This window comes from Narcine bancroftii, chromosome 3, assembly GCF_036971445.1.
Source record: "Narcine bancroftii isolate sNarBan1 chromosome 3, sNarBan1.hap1, whole genome shotgun sequence".
NCBI classification, from domain to species: domain Eukaryota; kingdom Metazoa; phylum Chordata; class Chondrichthyes; order Torpediniformes; family Narcinidae; genus Narcine; species Narcine bancroftii.
Window position 1 is genome coordinate 156,618,803 of NC_091471.1, and position 21,084 is coordinate 156,639,886.

Here is a 21,084-nt window from a genome sequence, read left to right on the forward strand (position 1 = left end):
CTTGCCCAGGATTCCTGGCCAGGTTTCTGAGTCTTTGCCGACGCGAGTGTTGAAGTCGCCAAGGATAACAACCTTGTCGGCTGTAGGGGTGCATTGAATGAGGTTGCGCAGATCAGTGTACTCACATACCACTTTAAGTATTCCCTGTGCCATAGGTGTTTTGTGATTAGTAAGGGATTGCTTAAGGTGGAAAGAAAATGTTTGAAAACCACTGTTTTCATTGTTATGTGCACAGTTTCATAACTCTAAAAGAAATGGGCCAATGACAATTTTTCTCAAGCAAAATATTTTTGGAGCAGTGATTCTCAACCTTCCCTTCCCACTCACACACCACCTTAAGCAATCCCTTACTAATCACAGAGCACTGATGGCACAGGGATTACTTAAAGTGGTATGTGAATGGAAAGAAAAAGGTTGAGAACCACTAGCATAGAGCTTGTCAGATTGTTTTCCAGAGGCTAGATTTGGATTGAGTGAGAGAGAGGAAAACTGAAAAGCTGGTCTCTTTCTTGCCCAGACTGAGAGAAAGGAACCTTTGAAAAGCAGAGAGCCAAGCTGGTGTTTCTTGTGCAGAGACTGGATTTGGATCAAGAGAGATACAAACTGTAAAATATATAATGTAGAACTTGTAATTTAATTTTCTGGGCTATTGAATTTTGAGTGAGGGAGAGATAGGGAAACTTTGTAAAAGTTTGTTGATCTGCCCCAGAAACTGGATTTGGAGCATGATTGAGGGACAATTTAAAAAGCTCTGCTGATCCAGTCTTTTTCAGACACAGGGGATTTACAGCAGGTGCGATAAAAGCCTTGAAAATGAGTATAGAGTTTGTGATTTATTCACCAGAGACTAACTTTGGATTGAGAAAGAAGAAAAACAGAAACGTTGGTCTTTCTTTTCTAGAAAAGTGGGATTTGGAACGAGAGATGTGGAGTTGGAAAAGCTCAGTGCTGAGCTCATCTTTTCCAGAGATATGGGATTTTCAACGTGACAGAAGGAGGTTTTAAAATGCTGTGCTGAGCAAGTCTTTCTTTTCCATCTGATTTGGAATGACTAAGATAGGAGACTAAAAAAAATTAGTGTTAGGATGCAAGATGATTTTCCAGAGACTGGTTTGGAGTGATAAAGAAGAGAATTTAAAAACAAGTGAACACAGAACATGGAAACATTACAGCACAGTACAGGCCTTTCAGTCTGTGACAACGCTGATAAACCTACTCAACTGACATATACGACTTCCCTTGTCTTCTACAGGCAAGCCCATTCTAAATCCACACAGCCAAGATCCCATGTCTCATGACTTTCTGAATGAGTCTCTCATGGGGAGGACTTGTCATTTGCCTCACTAAAATCCATATAGACTTCTCTACTTTCATCAATTTCTTTTACCCCTTCTTCAAAAATCTCATTTAGGCTCAGGGACATTACATAGCTCTCAAATTCATGCTGACTGTCCACGAGAAGACAACACTTCTCTAAATTCTTGTGAATCCTGTCCCTGAGAATTGTATCCAATTGTTTGCCCACCATTGACACAAGATTCATCGATCTATTATTATGAGGTTTCTTCCCATTTCCATTTTTTAACAAGGGGACCACATTTGCCATTCTCCAATCCTCTGGTACCTCCCATGTGCCCCGGGAAAATCCAAAGATCATTGCCAATGCCCCAGCAATCTCTCCCCTCTCTTCCTGTAGTAAAATGGGCTCAATGTCGTCTGTCCTGGGACTTATAAATCCTAATCTTTTTTAAAATATTCAGCACTTCTTTCTTCACCTCAACTTGGTCCAGCACATAAAACTTGTTTTCTATTGACCTCACATTGACTAAGGTCCCTCTCTTTGGTGAACACTGGAACAATGTATTCATTTAGGATAACCTCTATCTCCTCTTCCTCCAGGTACTTGTTTCCTCCTTTATCCTTAAATGGCCCTGCCTTCACTCTCATCACCCTTCTGTTCTTCATGTATGCATGGAATGGATTAGGGTTTTCCTTAATCCTACGTCAAGTTCTTCTTGCTCCCCGAAGTTGTTGTTTTAAGAATAGGTTCAAAGAGAATCAAGGCTGGACACATTAACAATAAACAGTTGGTTTTAGTTTTGGACAGGGAAATTCACAAAAGATCACACACTCACACAGACTAACCCAGAATTATACTCAATGTGGTGATACAACCACCAGCCTATTGCAGGGGGTGATCTCTGAAACCTGCAGGAAGACCACCTAAGAGGCTGACTCCACCTGGCCAGCTGTCAATCAGCCGACCCGAATATAAACCTGAGCTGGGTCCTCCTGAGCCAGTCACACGAGGAACTGGTGTTCAGATTTTTACTGGAATAAAGCCTCTTGTACAGTCTTTGAGTTTTGTGCTTGCTCGCTGCTACCTCAGCGCGCCACACACAAATAACAGCACATTGGGTGCAAATAAATCACTGCTAAACATTTGGGCATAACTTAGGGTAGCCTCATATGTCCAAATTAGCACTACCTTATTCAGGGTAACAGGAGATTTAGATCTAGGAGGCATGCCTATTTCTCAGCATGTACATTATAATGGGAAAGGTGTCTAGCCAGCTGAGCTTATAGTGTGAACAAAGCTTTTGTAATGCCTCTTTAATTTCTCTATTTGTCCCTTCAACTACTCTTGAGGACTGAGGCTGGTATGGAATATGCAACTTCCACCTGATCCCAGACTTTCGACCAGGCCTTTTACTAACAAATTCGTAAAATGAGACCCCCACCCGCCCCCCCCCCCCCCCCGATCACTGTTACTCCCCGTGGGTATACCAAATCACGGAATCATTTCTTTCATTAGGACTTTAACAACTGTTCTTGCGTTATCTTTTTTTGTCAGGTAAACCACTCACCAAGCCCGCAGTGGTCTCTCCATTTAAGCTCTCCTTTCTTTTATTGGATCCAGCTAATTATCCAATGGAGGAAAATAACCCTGTGCTTTTTAATCACTCCTCCTCTTGTTCAAAGTTCTGTTCTCACAGCTCCTGTCTACCAATTTCCTGGTGCTTTTTAAATGATCTTCGTCCCAGGAGGGTGGGGCTGCTTTCAGTGTGATTCTGTTCATTTTGTCTCTTGGAGGTACTTTTAAGAGGAATATCTGTTCCTTGAAAGAAATTATTAATGTCGGCAATGTATATAAAGTAAAAGTAAAAATACTGTTTACCAGAGAAATGTGATATTTTGGGGAATGCAATTGGTTGTGTTTTGAGGAATATTACAGAATTTTGAATCTTTTCAAAAATGTATCTCAGAATCAGAATTTATTGTCATGAACAAGTCATGAAATTCAGTGTTTTGCTGCAGCGTCAGAGTGAAAACATTCATATTATAACCATCTTACAACATTACTATATAAAAAAAAGTGCACGAAAAGTAAGGCAGTGTCTTCGGTTCATTGATTATTCAGGAATCTGATGGTAATGGAGAAGAAGCTGTCCTTGTGCCATTGAGTCCTTGTCCTTAGGCTCCTTTACCTTTTCCCCAATGGTAGCAGAGTGAAGAGGGCTTGGCCTGAGTGATGGGGGTATTTGAGGATAGAGACAGCTTTTTGAGACACCGTCTCATGTAGATCTCCTTGATGGAGTGATGTCTGGTGCCTGTGATGTCTCAGGCTGAGTTAATTCTTGTCCTGAGAGTTGGAGCCTCCATACCACCAGGCAGGGATGCAGCCAGCCAGAATGCTCTTCATGGTACACCTGTAGAGGTTTACAAGTGAGTAATTTGTAAATATGAAACTGGTGCTAGGAAACTTTGCACCAAAAGATTTTTTTGGATTTTGTAAAAGAATGATTGTTTTCGAAGAATGTGCATAAAAGAAATGTATGTTTGGGGAGGAGAAACTGGTTGTTTCAGGAATAAGGGTGTCATATGGCTGCTTTTATTGGAACACTTATTACATCAATGAAAAATTTATTCTGTGTGTACCAGAATAAATGTTGGCAACATTTTGGAGAAGCTTTACCCCATTAAGAAATGATACTGGTGTTTGGAGGAATATGTACACTTCAATTTTAAAATATGCCTGCCTTAATTTAAATGTTTGTGCAAAATACATGTGCCAATTTTAAAAATGTTTTTTTTAAAGTGTGCAGTGCTTTCTTTTAAAAAAGAACAAGGATATATTTTTCAAAATATGTGCCATGTCTTTGTACACAAAGCCATGGCTGTACTTTGAAAAATAACCAAAATGATGCTTTTCAAAATGTGTGGAGTGTTTTTATTTAAAATATTGCCACAACTGTAATTTGCAAAGAGTGTGTGTAGTGTTATGAAAAATAGCCAAAGTTGTGCTTTGTAAAATATGTTGAGCTTTTTATTGAAAATAGTTGTAACTAATTTGCCAAAAATCTGAAGAGTTTTATATAAAAAACAAAAACATGGCTATGCTTTGTGAAATGTATGCCATGTTTAAGAAAAATAACCAAGTATGTGCTTTACAAAATATGTCAGCACTATATTTATTTAAGAAAATAACCATAGCATGGTTTGCATAAAAATGCAATGGGGGGGAACAAAAGCATGGCTGACTCGCTGACTTGCAAAATGTGTGCAGTGTTTCAGAAAAACAACCAAGGTGGTGTTTTGCAAATTGTGAGCAACCTTTTCATTTAAAAAGCCACAGCTGTGATTTACAAAATGCGTTTAGTGATTTTACAGTATTTAAAAATAACTCAAGGTGGTGCTTTGCACAATAACTGTGCAGTATATTTGTTAAAATAGCTTTGCTTGTGATTTGCAAAATGTGCGTGGAGTGTTTCTGCATCAAAAGCTATGCCTTTTCTTTCCAAGATTTGTGCAGCGTTTTATTGAAAAATAACCAAGAGTTGTGCTTTGTGCAAATATGTATGCACTCTTTTTATGAAAACCCATGGCTGTGATTTGTAAAGTGTAGTTTTCTCTATTTAAAAAAAATATGCTATGCCATACGAAATACAAGTAGTCCTCTACTTCCGACCTACACAAGTTATGTCCATCCGCATGTATTACCAAATTTTAAAAAAATCTTTATTAAAACTACTGTACAAGTACATATTTTGTATTAAAAGTACTGCAAACAGTGGTCCCCACTCCCGGCGGCAGCCCGAGGTCCCCCATTCCCTGACTTATGATCAACCCCGTTATAACTAATCCATAAGTCCCCATTACAGTTGTAAGTATGCAGTGATTGTTGAAAAATATCCATGGTGGTTGTTTGCAAAATCTGTGCAGTTTTTATTGAAACATGGGCATAGCTGTCATTTGCCAAAAGTTTGAAATTTTATAAAATAAAACCATGGCTGTACTTTACAAAATAAATAGTCTTTTTTTGGACAAGTAAATAAGGTCGCACTTTGCAAAATATACCAGCAATGTTTTTATGCAAATTACACTATAGAACTATAGAACATTGAAGCACAAAACAGGCCATTTGGCCCTTCTAGTCTGTGATGAACTGTTATTCTGCCTAGTCCCTCCGACTTGCACGTAGTCCATAGCTCTCTATACCCTTCCCATCCATGAACCTGTCCAAATTCTTCTTAAATGTTGGCAGCTCACCACTTCAACTGGCAGCTCATGCCACACTCCCACCACGCTCTGCATGAAAAAGTTCCCCCTAACCTATTCCCCTTTCAGCCTTAACCCATGTCCTCTGGGTTTTTTTTTTAATCTCAGTGGAAAAAGCCTATTTACATTTACTGATTATACAGTGGTTTTCAAACTTTTTCTTTCCACTCACATACCACCTGAACTAATCCCAATGCCATTAGGTGTTCTGTAATTAGTAAGGGATTGCTTAAGATGGTGTGGGGAAAAATTATCATTGGCCAATTTCTTTTGGAGTTATGAAACTGTGCACATAACGAGTCAATGAGGTACGATTAAAACTTTTTCTTTCCACTCAAATATTTTGCTTGAGAAAAATTCATTAACCCATTTCCTTTGGAGTTATGAAACCGTGCACATAATGAGTCAATGAGGTACGATTAAAACAGTGGTTTTCAAACTTTTTCTTTCCACCCACATACCACCTTAAGCAATCCCTTACTAATCACAGAGCACCTATGGCATAGGGATTATTTAGTGCACACATGTCAAACTCTGGCCCGCGGGCCAAATATTTGGCCCGCAAGATCGTATTAAATATATATTAGAGTTGGCCCGCTGGCCGCCGCGCCAGTATAGCGTATGCATACTGAAGGTGAAAATGAAGACGCCGGAGGTGTGGAGGGATCTCAGAGTCCAGAATCCCGGGGATCGGAGTGCCGCACTCAGCCCGCCCGGCTCCCGGACACACAGACGCGGCTGGAGTTGGGGACCATCCTCGCTGGGTCTGCGCTTCAGCGGCGATGCGGACCGAACGTCTCGTGGGCGATGCCTTCCCCCTCACTCCGTGCGCGGCGGACCCTGCCTCCCGCTCCTTTTGTTGGAGACGAGCCCGGCGCCATGAGATCGCAGTTTAATCCCTCTCCAACCATGGGAGGGGGGTGGGAGCAATGCGCTCTTCTCAGCCAATTCCTCCACCGTCCCAGACGCCGGCGTTTCAACGGGGGGTTCGGGTGCCTTCGTCAAGCGACTACCCTGTTGGTCCAAGACAAGGGAGAGTGTACAAACTCCACACAGACAGCACCTGAACTCGGGTGAACGTGGAGCTGCGACCCCACATTCCACATCAGGACTGTGTGTAAGATTGGGAGCAGTGAGACAGAAGCTTATTTTGTTCCTGTGATTTAAGCCTTTCTTGGGGTGGGGGGGGGGGTCCTTCTCTGACCACTTGCCTAACAATTAACCTAATCAGATGTGGAGTTACCACAATACAACAGTTCTCAACCTTTTTATTTCCACTCGCGTCCCTGTACCATTGGTGCTCTGTGATTAGTAAGGGATTGTTTAAGGTGCTCTGTGGGTGGGAAGAAAAAGTTTGAAGACCACTGCTTTAATCATCCCTCATTGACTCGTCATGTGCACGGTTTCAGAACGCTAAAGGAAATGGGCCAATGACAATTTTTCTCAAGCAAAATATTTCAGTAACAATTGGGTCAAGAGCAGTGATTCTCACCCTTTCTTTCCCACTCACATCCCACCTTAAGCAATCCCTTACTAATTACAGAATTCCGATGGCATAGGGCACACATGTCAAACTCTGGCCCGTGGGCCAAATTTGGCCCGCGATATAATTATATTTGGCCCGCAAGATCATTTCAAAAATGTATTAGAGGTGGCCCGCTGGCTGCCGCGCCAGTATAGCGCATGCACAGTAATACAACAAATCCCAGAATGCATTGGTGTCAGCCTGCTAATCGCCCCCACTTCCTCTGTTTATGTTGCAGGGTCTCACCGTGGACTCTGGTTTTGGGGCCTGGCCGGTGTCAGGGGAAGCTAAGGCTGCTTCCCAGCGCCCGGAACCGGAGGCCTCGGGCCTGACCTCTCCAGGACCGTTGCCCACTCCCCCTCCCTGCCGCAGGCCGACCCGCGACTCACGGTGACGGGGCCGCTGATCCGCCGAGATGCCGCCCTGCAGCGAGAGCCGATGCCCCCGCACTGTCGTTGTCCAACCCGATCGCCCGCAAACCCTGCCCTCCCGCACACAGGCCTGAGTAAGGATTATGAACTTTAATCTCAGGATAAAACGATCTTCCAATAGTTTCATGTCACAGTGATCAATATATTCCTGGTTAAAAATGGTCCTGCCCCTGGATACAAGCTCATTAGGCATAAAACCTGAAAAGTGTGTAAATCAAAGGATATCTGTACCAATGGAAAAAGGGCATGGCAAATAACCCTGCTAGAGTTCATGCCCACAATCAGTCACCCATTTAATTGTTTCAGGAATCATGTTATTCTCCCACATTCTCAATAGCCCTCAGATTTTACTATTCGACAGCACGCTAGCAACATTTGACAAATCCTCTATAGAGAAATATTATTTATTGAATATTTTATTTCTCATTTGTTAATGCTTCTGGAAAGAGTTTATCCAAAACTATTATTAAACATTTATTTTAATAAGAAAAAGTTTAACATTACATATGTTGAAAGAAGAGAAAACATGCAGATGTTGTTGAAAATTTTCAATAAATATTGAGTTCGGCCCTCGACTTAGTCCAAGTTTTTAACTTTGGCCCTCCGTGAATTTGAGTTTGACACCCCTGGTGTAGGGGCATGTGAGTAGAAAGAAGTTTGAAAACCATTGGTCTATACCCCTCAGAGTGTTAAATTACTATCAAATCTCTCCTCATTCTTCTACACTGCAGGGAATAAAGTCCTAACCTGTTAGCCTTTCCCTGTAACTCAGTTCCTGAAGTCTGGGAACATCCTAGTAAATCTTCTCTGCACTCTTTCAAACTTATTGATATCTTTCCTGTGGTTAGGTGACCAAAACTGAACACAATAACCCAAATTTGGCCTCACCCATGCCTTGTACAACTTTCTATAACATCGCAACTCCAATACTCAATACTTTGATTTATAACATAACCATATAACAAATACAATATGAAAACAGGCCATCTCAGCCTCTCTAGTCCGTACTGATCTAAGTGATCTCCTCTAGTCCCACCTACCTGCACTTTGACCATAACGCTCCAATCCCCTCTCATCCACATACCTATCCAACTTTTCCTTAAATGACAAAATTGATTTTGCTCTGACCACCTCTTCCGGAAGGTCATTCCACTCAGCCACCCCTCTCTGAGTGAAGGATTCCCTCCTATGTTACTTCTAAACTTTTGCCCTCCTAACTCTTAACTCATGACCTCTTGTTTGAATCTCACCTACCCTCAAGGGAAAGAACCTATTCACATCTACTCTCTCTATCCCTCTCATAATTTTAAATATCTTTATCAAATCCCCCCCTCAACCTTCTACGCTCCAATGAATAAAGACCTAATCTACTCAATCTTTCTTTGAAATCTAGATTCTGAAATCCAGGCAACATTTTAGTAAACCTTCTCTGCACCCTCTCTACCTTATTGATATCCTTCCTATAATTTGGTGACCAGAACTGTACAGAGTATTCTAAATTTGGCCTCACTAATGTCTTGAATAGTCTCAACATCAATTCCCAACTCCTATATTCTATGCTTTGATTTATAAAGACCAGCATACCAAAAGCTTTCTTCACCACTTTATCCACATTTCACTTTCAAAGGACAATGAACCGTTATTCCAAGATCTCTCTGTTCTCCTGCATTCCTCAGTGCCCTCCCCTTCACTGCATATGTCCTGTATTGATTATTCTTCCCAAAATGAAGCACTTCACACTTATCTGCCACCTTTCAGCCCACTCTTCTAAACGGTTCAAATCCTTCTGCAATCTCTGAAAGCCATCTTCACTATCCACAACTCCACCTATCTTTATTTCATCTGCATATTTACTAATCCAATTTACCACTCCATCATCCAAATCATTAATGTAAATGACAAATGACAATGGACCCGATATTGATCCCTGAGGCACACCGCTTGTTACCGGCCTCCATCCTAACAGACAGTTATCCACCATGACTCTCTGGCATCTACCTTCTAGCCACTGTTGAACCCATTTGACTATCTCAAAATTAACCATGAACCCGAACCATCCTTACCAACCTTCCATGCGAAAACTTATTGAAGGCCTTACTAAAATCCATATAGACAACATCTACTGATCTACCCTCATCAACATTCCTAATCACCTCCTCAAAACAATTCAACAAGATTTGTCAAGTATGACCTTCCACGCACAAACCCATATTGATTATTTCTGATCAGACCCTGTCTCTCTAGATACTTATATATATTATCTCTAAGATTACTTTCCATTAGTGTACCAACCACTGACGTCAAGTTTACAGGCCTATATTTGCCAGGCTCACTCCTTCAACCCTTTTTAAACAAAGGAACCACATATGTGATACACCAATCCTCCAGCATTATGCCCCTCTCTAATGACTTGGAAAATCACTGTCAGAGCCTCTGCTATTTCTTCCCTGACTTCCCTCAAGGTTCTGGGGAAAATCCTGTCGAGACCCAGAGACTTATCCACCTTTATACGCTTCAAAAGCTCCATTACCCCCTATTTCCTGATCCCTAAATTTTCCATAATTACCCCTTTTGCTTCCCTTATCCTGCACAATTCAATATCCTTCTCCCTAGTGAAAACCAAAGAAAAGAACTTGTTCAATATCTCCTCATCTCATTTGGCTCCTCACACAGTTGTCCGCTCTGATTCTTAAGGGCCCAATTTTATCCTTCATTCTCCTTTATCAATTTACATATTTGTAAAAACCGTTCAGATTTGCTTTCACCCTGTTCGCTATAGCCACCTCGTACCTTCTTTTCGCTATCCTAATTTCTTTCTTAAGATTCTTTTTACAATCCATGTATTTTCCCATCATCTAGATTACACCTTGTTTCTTATAAAAAGGGAGGCCTATATTAAATATTCAAACCAAATTTCTAATCTCCCTTGAAAACTTTTGGCTCTGCCTTTTATCCTAAATGGAACATAAAAATTCTCACCTTTAAAAGACCTCCAATTCTCCTCTACATCCTTCCCATAAAACAAATTATCCCAATCCATTCCTTGTAAATCCTTTCTCATATCTTCAAATCTGGCTTTCGCCCACTCAAAAACTTCAATCTTTGGACCTAACCTATCCCTTTCCATAATTATGTTGAAACCAATGGTACCATGATCACTGGATCCGAAGGTCTCCCCAACACACACCTCAGTCACCTGCCATATTCCATTCCCCAACAGTTGATCCAACACTGCCCCTTCTCTAGTTGGTACCGCAACGTATTGCTGCAAAAAACTATCCTGCACACATTTTACAAATTCTAATCCATCCAGCACCTTCACAGAATGTGTTTCCCAATCTATATAAGGAAAATTAAAATCCCCCATTAATACAACCCTTTGCTTATTACAAATATCTGCTATTTCCTTATAAATTTGCTTCTCTATTTCTCACTCCCCATTAGATGGTCTATAATACACCCCTATAACTGCTCCTTTTCCATTTTTCAATTCCACCTATACCGCCTCCTTTGACAAACCCTCCAATCTATCTTGCATCAGCACCACTGTCATATTTTCCCTGACAAGCAATGCTACATCACCCCTTCTTGCCCCTCCAATTCTATCACACCTAAAGCAGTGAAATTCAGGAATATTTAGCTGCCAGTCACACTAATGTCTCACTAATCGCTACCATGTCATATTACCAAGTGTCTATCCACACCTTCAGCTCATCCACCTTCCTTACAATACTCCTAGCATTAAAGTAAATGCATTTCAGAGATTTCACATCTATCTCTTTGTCTTTATCTTTACATTCAACTCTGTTATTTCTTTCCATCATCTCCCCTCCATTACTGTACTGATTATTTTCCTTCTCAACCACCTGTCTATTCACCCCCAAATTTTGTCTACAAACCTTCACTGTTTGGAGTCTAACCCTCTCCTTGCTGTTCTCCTTTATTAGGTTCCCTTCCCCCAACCATTCTAGTTTAAAGCCTCCTGAGTAGCCCTAGCTAATGTCCCCACCAGGATCCTGGTCCCTCTGGGATTCAGATGTAACCCATCTGTTTGGTACAGGTCCCACTTCCCCAAAAAAGGTCCCATTGATCCAAGAATCCGAATCCCTGGCCCTTACTCCACTCCTTTTGCCATGCATTCATCCTCCACCTTATACTGTTCCTGACCTCACTGTTGCGTGGCACAGGTAGTAATCCAGAGATTATTCCCTTTGTGGTCCTTCCTTTTAGCTCCCTACCTAATTCCCTATACTCATTTTTTTTAAGGACCTCTACACTCTTCCTCCCTATGTTGTTGGTACCAACATGTACCACAACTTCTGGATCATTTCCCTCCCACCTTAGGATGTCTTGGTCACTGGAAGCTACATCCTGACCCTGGCACCAGGGAGGCAAATCACCATCTGGTTCTCCTTAGCATGTCCACAGAATCCCCCAACTGAACTCCTAACTATTGAATCCCCTATAACTGCTGCCAATATGCTAAAAGCTTTCCCTACAACCCTATCTACCAATGATGCCACTTTCAGGGAATTGTGATTCTGTATTCCAGATCCCTCTGTCTACCACCCTCCATGGTGCCCTACCATTTATTGTGTTTGTCTTTGCAAAATTCAACACATAACACTTGTCTGCATTAAATTCCATCTGCTACTTTCAGCCTATTTTCCAGCTTTGCAAGCTTTGAAAGGCTTCCTTGCTGTCCACAATGCCTCCAAACTTTGTGTCATCTGAAAACTTGCTGATCCAATTTACCACATTATCACCCAGATCATTGTTGTTTGTCATTGATGTCAATGGTCCCAGCACTGATCCTTGAGGCACATCAGGCTTCCAGTCTGAGAAGCAATCATCCACTACTACTCTCTGGCATGAAGCCAATGTCAAATCCAGTTTACTAACTCAACATGAATACTGAATGTCTGAACCTTCCTGACTGACCTCCATGTGAGACCTTGTCAAGGATCTTACTAAAGTCCATGTGGACAATATCCACAGCCTTTACTTCATCAACTTTCCTGGTAATCACTTTGAAAAACTCTAAGATTTGCTAAACATGTCCTACCACGCACAAAGCCATGTTGACTATCCCTAATCAGACCTGGCTATCTAAATAATTGAATATTTGATTTCTTGGAACACCACCAATAATTTATCTACTGGTGTCAGGCTCACCAGCCTATAATTTCCAGGGTTACTTTTGAGGCGTTTTTTTAAACAACTGAACAACATGAGCTACCCTTCAGTCCTCCAGCACCACTCCTGTGGCCAAAGACATTTTAAATATTTCTGCAAGAGCCCCTGCAATTTCTACACTAGCCTCCCTAAAGGTCCAAGGAAATAACTTCTCAGGCCCTAAGGATTTATCCACCCTTATTTGCTTTCAGACAGCAACCACCTCCTCCTTTTTTAATCTGTATAGATTCCATGTCCACACTACTTGTTTTCCTTATTTCCTTAGACTCTGTGCCAGTTTCCTGAATAAATATTGATGTAAAAAATAAAATATTTAAGATCTTCCCCATCTCTTCTGGCTCCATTCATAGCCAACCACTGATCTTCAAGGAGATCAATTTTGTCCCTTACTATCTTTTTGCTCTTAATGTACCTGTAGAAACCCTTTGGATTTTCCTTCACATTGTCTGCCAAAGCAACCTCATGGCTTTTAGCCTTTTTTATTTCTTTATTGAGTTTTTTCTTTTATTTTTTGAACTCCTCAAGTACCTCATTTGCTCAATGTTGCCTATACCTGCTATACACCTCTCTCTTCTTCTAAACCAGATCCCCAATATCCCTCAAAAATCAAGGTTTCCGGGGAGGAGTCACGTGATGGAGTAGTGGCCAGTCGGGGAACTCCAGCCCTCTCCGGAAAAGTTAAAAAAAACACAGAAAACACAAAGGCACAAACATAAAAATTAAAATAAAGTGAAAGTAAAGGTGGGAAGAAAATGGCAGTGAAGAAAGAAAAGTCGAAAGCAACGGGAAGAAGAGAAGAAGAAAGGACGTCGGAAGAAGAAGGTGAAGGCCTTACCTGTCCGAGGAGGCCCGCCGCGGAGAGAGAAGCCCGCTCCCTAAGGTCAGTCGAAGTCCTGAGCTCGGGACTACAAAAATGGCTCACGGAGCCAAGCAAAAGTGCGCAACCGCGCATGACAAAAAAAACACTGACAGGAGGGGGGACCAGCTGAGTAAGTCGATCTCCACAGCTGAGAATGACAGCTACAACACAACAACAAGAAGAGAACATAGAAAACAACGAGAACAAGAAAGAAGAGAGTAAAAAGAAAACAAGGAAACAACAGATGACCAACCCAGAGGAAGAAGAAGAAGAAGAACATAGAGAAATGGAAGAAGAAGGGAAAGGCAAGACAATGGATATTTTTTTTTAAAGAATATATGGAATCAGTAAAAGAATAGCAATCACAAGAATTTAGTGAAATAAAAAGAAGAATTAAAAGTACAGAAGAAAAAATGAAAAGATTAGAGTTGGTCATGTCAGATATAGGAAAAAGAGTGGAAAAGGTGGAAGAATGAGAAACAGCCGTAGAAATGGAAGTAGAGGACTTAAAAAAGAAATTAGAAGAATCTAATAAAAAAAGTTAGAGACACAAGAGCTGTTAGCTCAGAAGATAGATATAATGGAAAATTATAATAGAAGAAATAATATAAAGATAGTGGGCCTTAAGGAAGATGAAGAAGGCAAGAATATGAGAGAATTTATAAAAGATTGGATCCCCAGGGTCCTAGGAAGACCAGAATTACAGGAAGAAATGGAAATAGAAAGGGCACATAGAACATTAGCCCCTAAACCACAGCCACAACAAAAACCAAGATCCATTTTAGTAAAATTCCTAAGATATACAACAAGAGAAAATATATTGGAGAAAGCAATGAAGAAAATAAGAGAAGACAAAAAGCCACTGGAATACAAAGGTCAAAAATTTTTTTTCTATCCGGACATAAGTTTTGAACTCCTGAAGAAGAGAAAGGAATTTAATACAGCAAAAGCGATCCTATGGAAAAAAGGATATAAATTTATGCTAAAGTACCCAGCGGTACTTAAAATAGTTATTCCAGGGCAGCAAAACAGACTATTCTCGGATCCGGAGGAAGCATGAAAATTTGCAGAACAACTACAAAACAGACAGAGGGATGAAGACATGTAACGAGAGCAAAAATGACCACGAACTATATGTATGTGTGTATATGGATATATATATATATATAATATATGTGTGTGTATGTATATATGTGTGTACATGAGTGTATCCGTACTTAAAGGAAAATATATAGAGTATAGATAAGAATTAATAAGGGAAAGAAAGGGAAGAGAGGAAGTAAGGAGGGAATTAAGAGAGTGACCTTTGTTATATATGAAAATTAAAATCTTTTCTGGAGGGGGTTGGGTGGGAAGGAGTTACGGTCACTGCGAAATCAGTTGACACTTGCGAGTGAATTCGTAAATCCAAATGGAGAGGGGAGATGTGGTTGCCAGACAAGGGATAAAGGGCAACTCAGGAAGGGGAGGGGATAGTGGGGTTAAAGATAGGAGAATAAGGGAAATGTTTGATGTTTTAGAAATGTTGTCTTATAAAGTGTTCAAAACAAGAAAGCAGAAATGGATAAGAAGGAAAGGTGATGATGAGGAAACGGAATGGAAAGATAAACAAAGTATGAAATGGCTATGTTGAACTATATGACTTTAAATATTAACGGAATACATAACCAAATCAAAAGGAAGAAACTGCTAAATTTACTGAAAAAAGAAAAAATTGATATAGCATTCGTGCAAGAAACACATTTAACTGAAATGGAGCACAAGAAATTAAAGAGAGATTGGGTAGGACATGTAACAGCAGCGTCATATAATTCAAAAGCTAGAGGAGTAGCTATATTAATCAGTAAAAATGTACCAATTAAAATAGAAGAGGAAATAATAGATCCATCAGGAAGATATGTAATGATAAAATGTCAGATATATTCAGAGTTTCGGAATTTACTCAATGTATATTCACCTAACGAAGAAGATCAAAAATTTATGCAAGATATTTTTTTGAAGACAGCAAACACGCAAGGGAACATACTAATAGGAGGGGATTTCAACCTTAATTTGGATTCAAACATGGATAAAACTGGGAAAAAAATTAACAGAAAGAACAAAGTAACCAAATTTATAATTAAATCGATGCAAGAAATGCAACTTTTGGATATATGGAGGAAACAACACCCAGAGGAAAAGGAATATTCATATTATTCGGGTAGACATAAAACATACCCAAGAATAGACCTATTCCTGTTATCAGCTCTTATGCAAGACAGAGTAAGAAAAACAGAATATAAAGCTAGAATATTATCGGACCATTCACCCCTGATATTGACAATAGAGTTAGAGGACATCCCTCCAAGAATGTATAGATGGAGATTAAACTCCATGCTACTTAAAAGGCAGGATTTTAGAGAATTCATTGAAAGACAAATTAAAATGTACTTTGAAATAAATGCGGAATCAGTGAAAGATAAGTTTATACTATGGGACGCAATGAAAGCGTTCATCAGAGGGCAAATAATAAGTAATGTAACCAAGATGAAGAAGGACTACAATCAGGAAACAGAGCAGTTGGAAAGGGAAATAGCAAATATAGAAAAAGAATTAGCAATGAAGGAAGACACAACTAAAAGAAGAGAATTGGCAGATAAAAAAATAAAATATGAAACACTACAAACATATAAGGTGGAGAAGAACATAATGAAGACAAAACAGAAATATTATGAACTAGGAGAAAAAACGCACAAAATTCTAGCATGGCAGCTTAAGACAGAACAAACTAAGAGAATGGTATTGGCATCAAGGAAAAAAGACAAACAAATCACATATAATCCAACGGAGATTAATTAAAACTTCAGAGAATTCTACGAACAATTATACCAAACTGAAAATGAAGGGAAAGAAGACAAAATAGATGAATTTTTAACTGAAATTGAACTACCAAAATTACAAATAGAGGAACAAAATAAATTAACAGAACCATTTGAAATAGTAGAAATACAAGAGATAATAAAAAACTACCGAATAATAAAACACCAGGAGAGGATGGATTCCCAATAGAATTCTATAAAACATTTAAAGATTTATTAATTCCTCCCCTCCTGGAAGTAATCAACCAGATTGATAAAACACAAAGCTTACCAGTTTCATGCAAAACAGCAATAATTACAGTAATACCAAAGACAGGGAAAGATCCACTCGCACCAGCGTCATATAGACCAATATCTTTACTTAACACAGATTATAAGATAATAGCTAAACTATTAGCAAACAGATTAGCCGACTATGTACCAAAAATAGTAAATCTAGACCAAACTGGATTTATTAAAAAAAGATGAACAGACAATATTTGTAAATTTATTAACTTAATTCATGCAGTAGAAGGAAATAAAGCTCCAACAGTAGTGGTAGAATGGAATTATTTATTCAAAGTACTACAAAAATTCAGTTTACCAGAGAAGTATATTAATTGGATTAAAGCATTATATAAGGGGCCATTGGCAAAAGTGACAGTAAATGGATATATATCAAAACAATTTAATTTAAGCAGATCAACAAGGCAGGGATGCCCACTATCACCCTTATTGTTCACGTTAGCTATAGAACCACTAGCAGAATTGATAAGAACAGAAAATAAAATAAAAGGGATAAAAATAAAAGACAAGGAATATAAAATCAGTTTATTTGCAGATGACGTTATAGTATACTTAACAGAACCAGAAATATCAATAAAAGAATTACATAAGAAATTGAAGGAATATGGAGAAGTGTCGGGATACAAGATTAACGCAAATAAAAGTGAAGCAATGCCAATGAATAATGCTGATTTCGCAAAATTTAAGAAAGAATCACCATTCAGATGGCAAATGCAAGCAATACGATACCTAAGTATACAAATAAATAAAAACCTCGGCCATCTATATAAACTCAATTATTATCCACTAATGAAAAAATTACAGGACAACTTAGAGCATTGGAAAGACTTACCACTAACACTAATAGGAAGGATAAACTGTATTAAAATGAACATTTTCCCAAGGATACAATACCTATTTCATGCATTGCCAATACACTTGACGGAAAAATTCTTCAAGGAGTTAAAGAAAATAATAAGGAAATTTTTATGGAAAGGGGGGAAACCGAGGATAGCACTAGATAAATTAATAGAATGGTATAAACAAGGAGGCTTACAACTGCCAAACTTTAAAAATTATTGTAGAGCCGCACAATTAAGATACCTATCAGATTTTTATCAAACAAGGGAAAAGCCAGATTGGACTAGATTAGAACTAGATAAAATAGGGGAGAAGATACCTGAACATATATTATATAAATGGGATGAAAAATTGGTACAACGTAGGAATTCTCCAGTATTACATCATCTGCTCAATATTTGGAAGAAGATTCATGTAGAAAGGAATAAAACAAATTACCAATTACCAAAACTAATACTGATGCAAAATCAGCTAATCCCTTTTACAATAGATAACCTTTCCTTTAGAGAATGGGAGAAAAAAGGGATCAAAAGAATAGAAAATTGCTTTTCAGGAAATAAATTATTATCCTTTGAACAAATGAAGGATAAATATAATATAACTCAGTGTTGGCATACTACCAACTGAAATCCTACTTGAAGGATAAATTAGGAAGCAGTCTGAGGTTACCAGAGGGAAGTAATTTTGAATATGTGATTACAGACACAATGATAATCAAAAAATTGATAACAAATATGTATATTAAACTGCAAGAAAAGGAGAATGAGGAAACAAATGGTAAAACTAAACAAAAATGGGAACAAGATTTAAACATAAAGATAAAGAAGGAAACATGGGAGAAGCTATGCTCTGGAACTATGAGAAATACAATAAACACGAGGTTACGTATGATACAATATAACTGGATACACAGGCTATACATACACCTCAAAAGTTAAATAAATGGGTCCCAACAGTATCTGACAGATGTTTTTGCTGTAAAAAGGAAATGGGAACAACAATTCATGCAATCTGGACATGTGAGAAAGTGAAAAAATTTTGGGAAGATCTAAACCAGACATTAAATAAAATCACAAAAAGCAATATACCAAAAAACCCAGAGATCTTCCTCCTAAGTAACATAAAAAACAAAGAATTTGGACTTGATTTGGATGGTGCACAAAAAAGATTTGTTAGGATAGCCCTAGCTGGAGCAAAAAAATGTATTATGTCAGCCTGGAAATTAGAAGATAACTTGAGAATACAACAATGGTATATAGAAATGAATAAATGTATTCCATTAGAAAAAAATAATATATAATTTAAGAAATAATATTACAATATTTGAACAAATATGGGAGCCATACATGAAACACAATAGAGAAAACCTACCGGGGACATCTACCACCTAAAATGACAGAAGGAGAAGGAAATGAAAAGAATTGACTCAGTGAAATTTCTTGTTTATTTTTATTGAGTGACAACATTGTTTGACGGGTTTAATGTATCTTAGATTCTGAACTTTAAATGAATGGGAGGGGAGGTAGGGAGGGTGGGAGGGGAAGAGGGAGGGGGGGAGAAAATGACACTATATATTTGAAAAGAAAAAATGTATGTATCTTGATCAATGTGGTTTATAGTGTGAAAAATAAAAATTAAAAAAATTTAAAAATCAAGGTTTCCCAAGCCTGTGTATCTTTCCTTTAATCCTGAAAGGAACATTCAAACTCTGTACTCTCAAAATTTCACCGTTGAAGATCCTTCACTTACCTTGCAGATCCTTGGCCGAAAACAGCATCCCAATCCATGCATTCAGGATCCTTTCTCATTTCCTCAGAATTGGCCTTTCTCCAATTAGAAGCTCAACCTGAAGCCCAGACCTCTCCTTCCCCATAATTAACTTGAAACTAATGGTGTTATGATCACTGGACCCAAAATGTTTTCCAACATATACTCCTGTCACCTGTCCCAGGTAGTGAAAGTAGCATATGCCCCAGATTTTAAGGGCCCTACACAAGGGTGCAGGGTTCCAGAGTTCACTAGAGCACCACTCCGGCACCTGATCAATCTGCTTCAGGGCCACCCTGGAAACTCACAGCCAAGGCTCAATGGCCATCTTCGTTACCCATAATTCCCCATGCAGCTGAAACTGCTCTGCCAGTGCCAGGGAAATGCAAGGCAGTTCGAGCTGCGTGGAGGATTGTGGGTACGTAATTCTACAATCCATTAGTGTAATGTCATACTACATTTAGAATGTAACCTTAACTTTTGACTACTGTAAGGCAGACAGATTCGCCACTTTGTCCAGAAACCTGGTCTTCCCAGGTGGTCTCCCCTCTAAGTACCGACCAGTCCTGAGCCTGCTTAGCTTCCAAGATCAGACCGCCTGGGAACACCAGGTGCCGCAGATCCTCTTACAAAAACTTTCCCAAGTCAGTTTTGTTTTAATAAAATGTGTAAGTAAGTTTTAACAGGGATGGGGGGGTGGCGCAATTTCAGTGCTTGCCATAGGCTCTATGTTCCCTAGATACACCACAGGTAATCACTGAATATATAGTGATCTGAAAATGCTAGCATCATTTTGTTAAGAATAATTAAGATTATTTCAAACTTACCAAAACGGATATGCAGGGTCAGTGCCAGAAACTCTTTCCTGGGGTTGGGGGGTGGGGGGGGGTGCTTCCATCATACTTCCCCCTCATTGTGCATGCACCAGCCGGCATAATTTAGGACCCCTTTAAAATAAATGCTACAGGCTCCGCAATAACCTTAATCCAGCACTGACCTGTCCTGTCTCATTCCCCAATAGGACATCCAGTATTGCACTCTCTCTAGTTAGCACCTCTATATATGATTTAGGAAACATTCCTGAACATGTGACAGGCGCTAAGCCAGCCCTTGTACGGTATTAGAGACTCAGACAATATGTGGAAGTAAAAATCTCCTACTATCACAACTTTGTTTCCTGCAGCGGTCTGCTATCTCCCTACACATTTGTTCCTCCAATTCTTTCTGACTATTGGGTGGTCTATAACATAACCCCATTAGTGTTGTCCTATCTTTCTTGTTCCTCAGCTCTACCCATATAGCCTCAGCAGATGAGTTCTCTGGTCTATCCTGCCTGAGCACAGCTTACGAGCAATGCCCCTTCTCCCCATTTCATCCCTCCCCCTCTATCACATGTGAAACAATAGAAGCCCAGAACATTGAGCTGCCAGTCCTGCCCCTTCTGCAACCAATTTCACTAATGGACACAATGCCATAGCTTCTTTTGGTAGAAACGTCAGTTTTTTTTTTGAACTAAAAATGGCTGTGCTTTGCAGAATGCAAGTAGTGATTTTGTATTTTAAAAAATGACTTGCAGTAAGTACGTGCAGTACCTCCTGCTGCAAAATAAAAATATGTATGTATTGCAAATTCTGTGTGCAGTGTTTTTATTACAGCACACAACTCTCCACCTGTGTCTCTCTGGAGACGTACATTACTTCCAGTCACTGGTGCCACCATGTAATTTTCACTGGATGGTCTAGCAACAGTTTGATCTGAAGCTGC

The 21,084-nt window shown here is 39.4% G+C and overlaps 1 long non-coding RNA gene across 1 annotated transcript; it reads right to left on the minus strand.

Moving 5' to 3' along the window:
- Positions 1 to 3,258: 3,258 nt before the first annotated feature.
- On the minus strand, positions 3,259 to 20,280 carry LOC138756273 (uncharacterized). Its single transcript, XR_011352937.1, has 2 exons — positions 20,148 to 20,280; positions 3,259 to 3,710 (listed from the first exon to the last, which is right to left on the minus strand). It is a non-coding gene; the product is annotated as an uncharacterized lncRNA (long non-coding RNA).
- Positions 20,281 to 21,084: the final 804 nt, after the last annotated feature.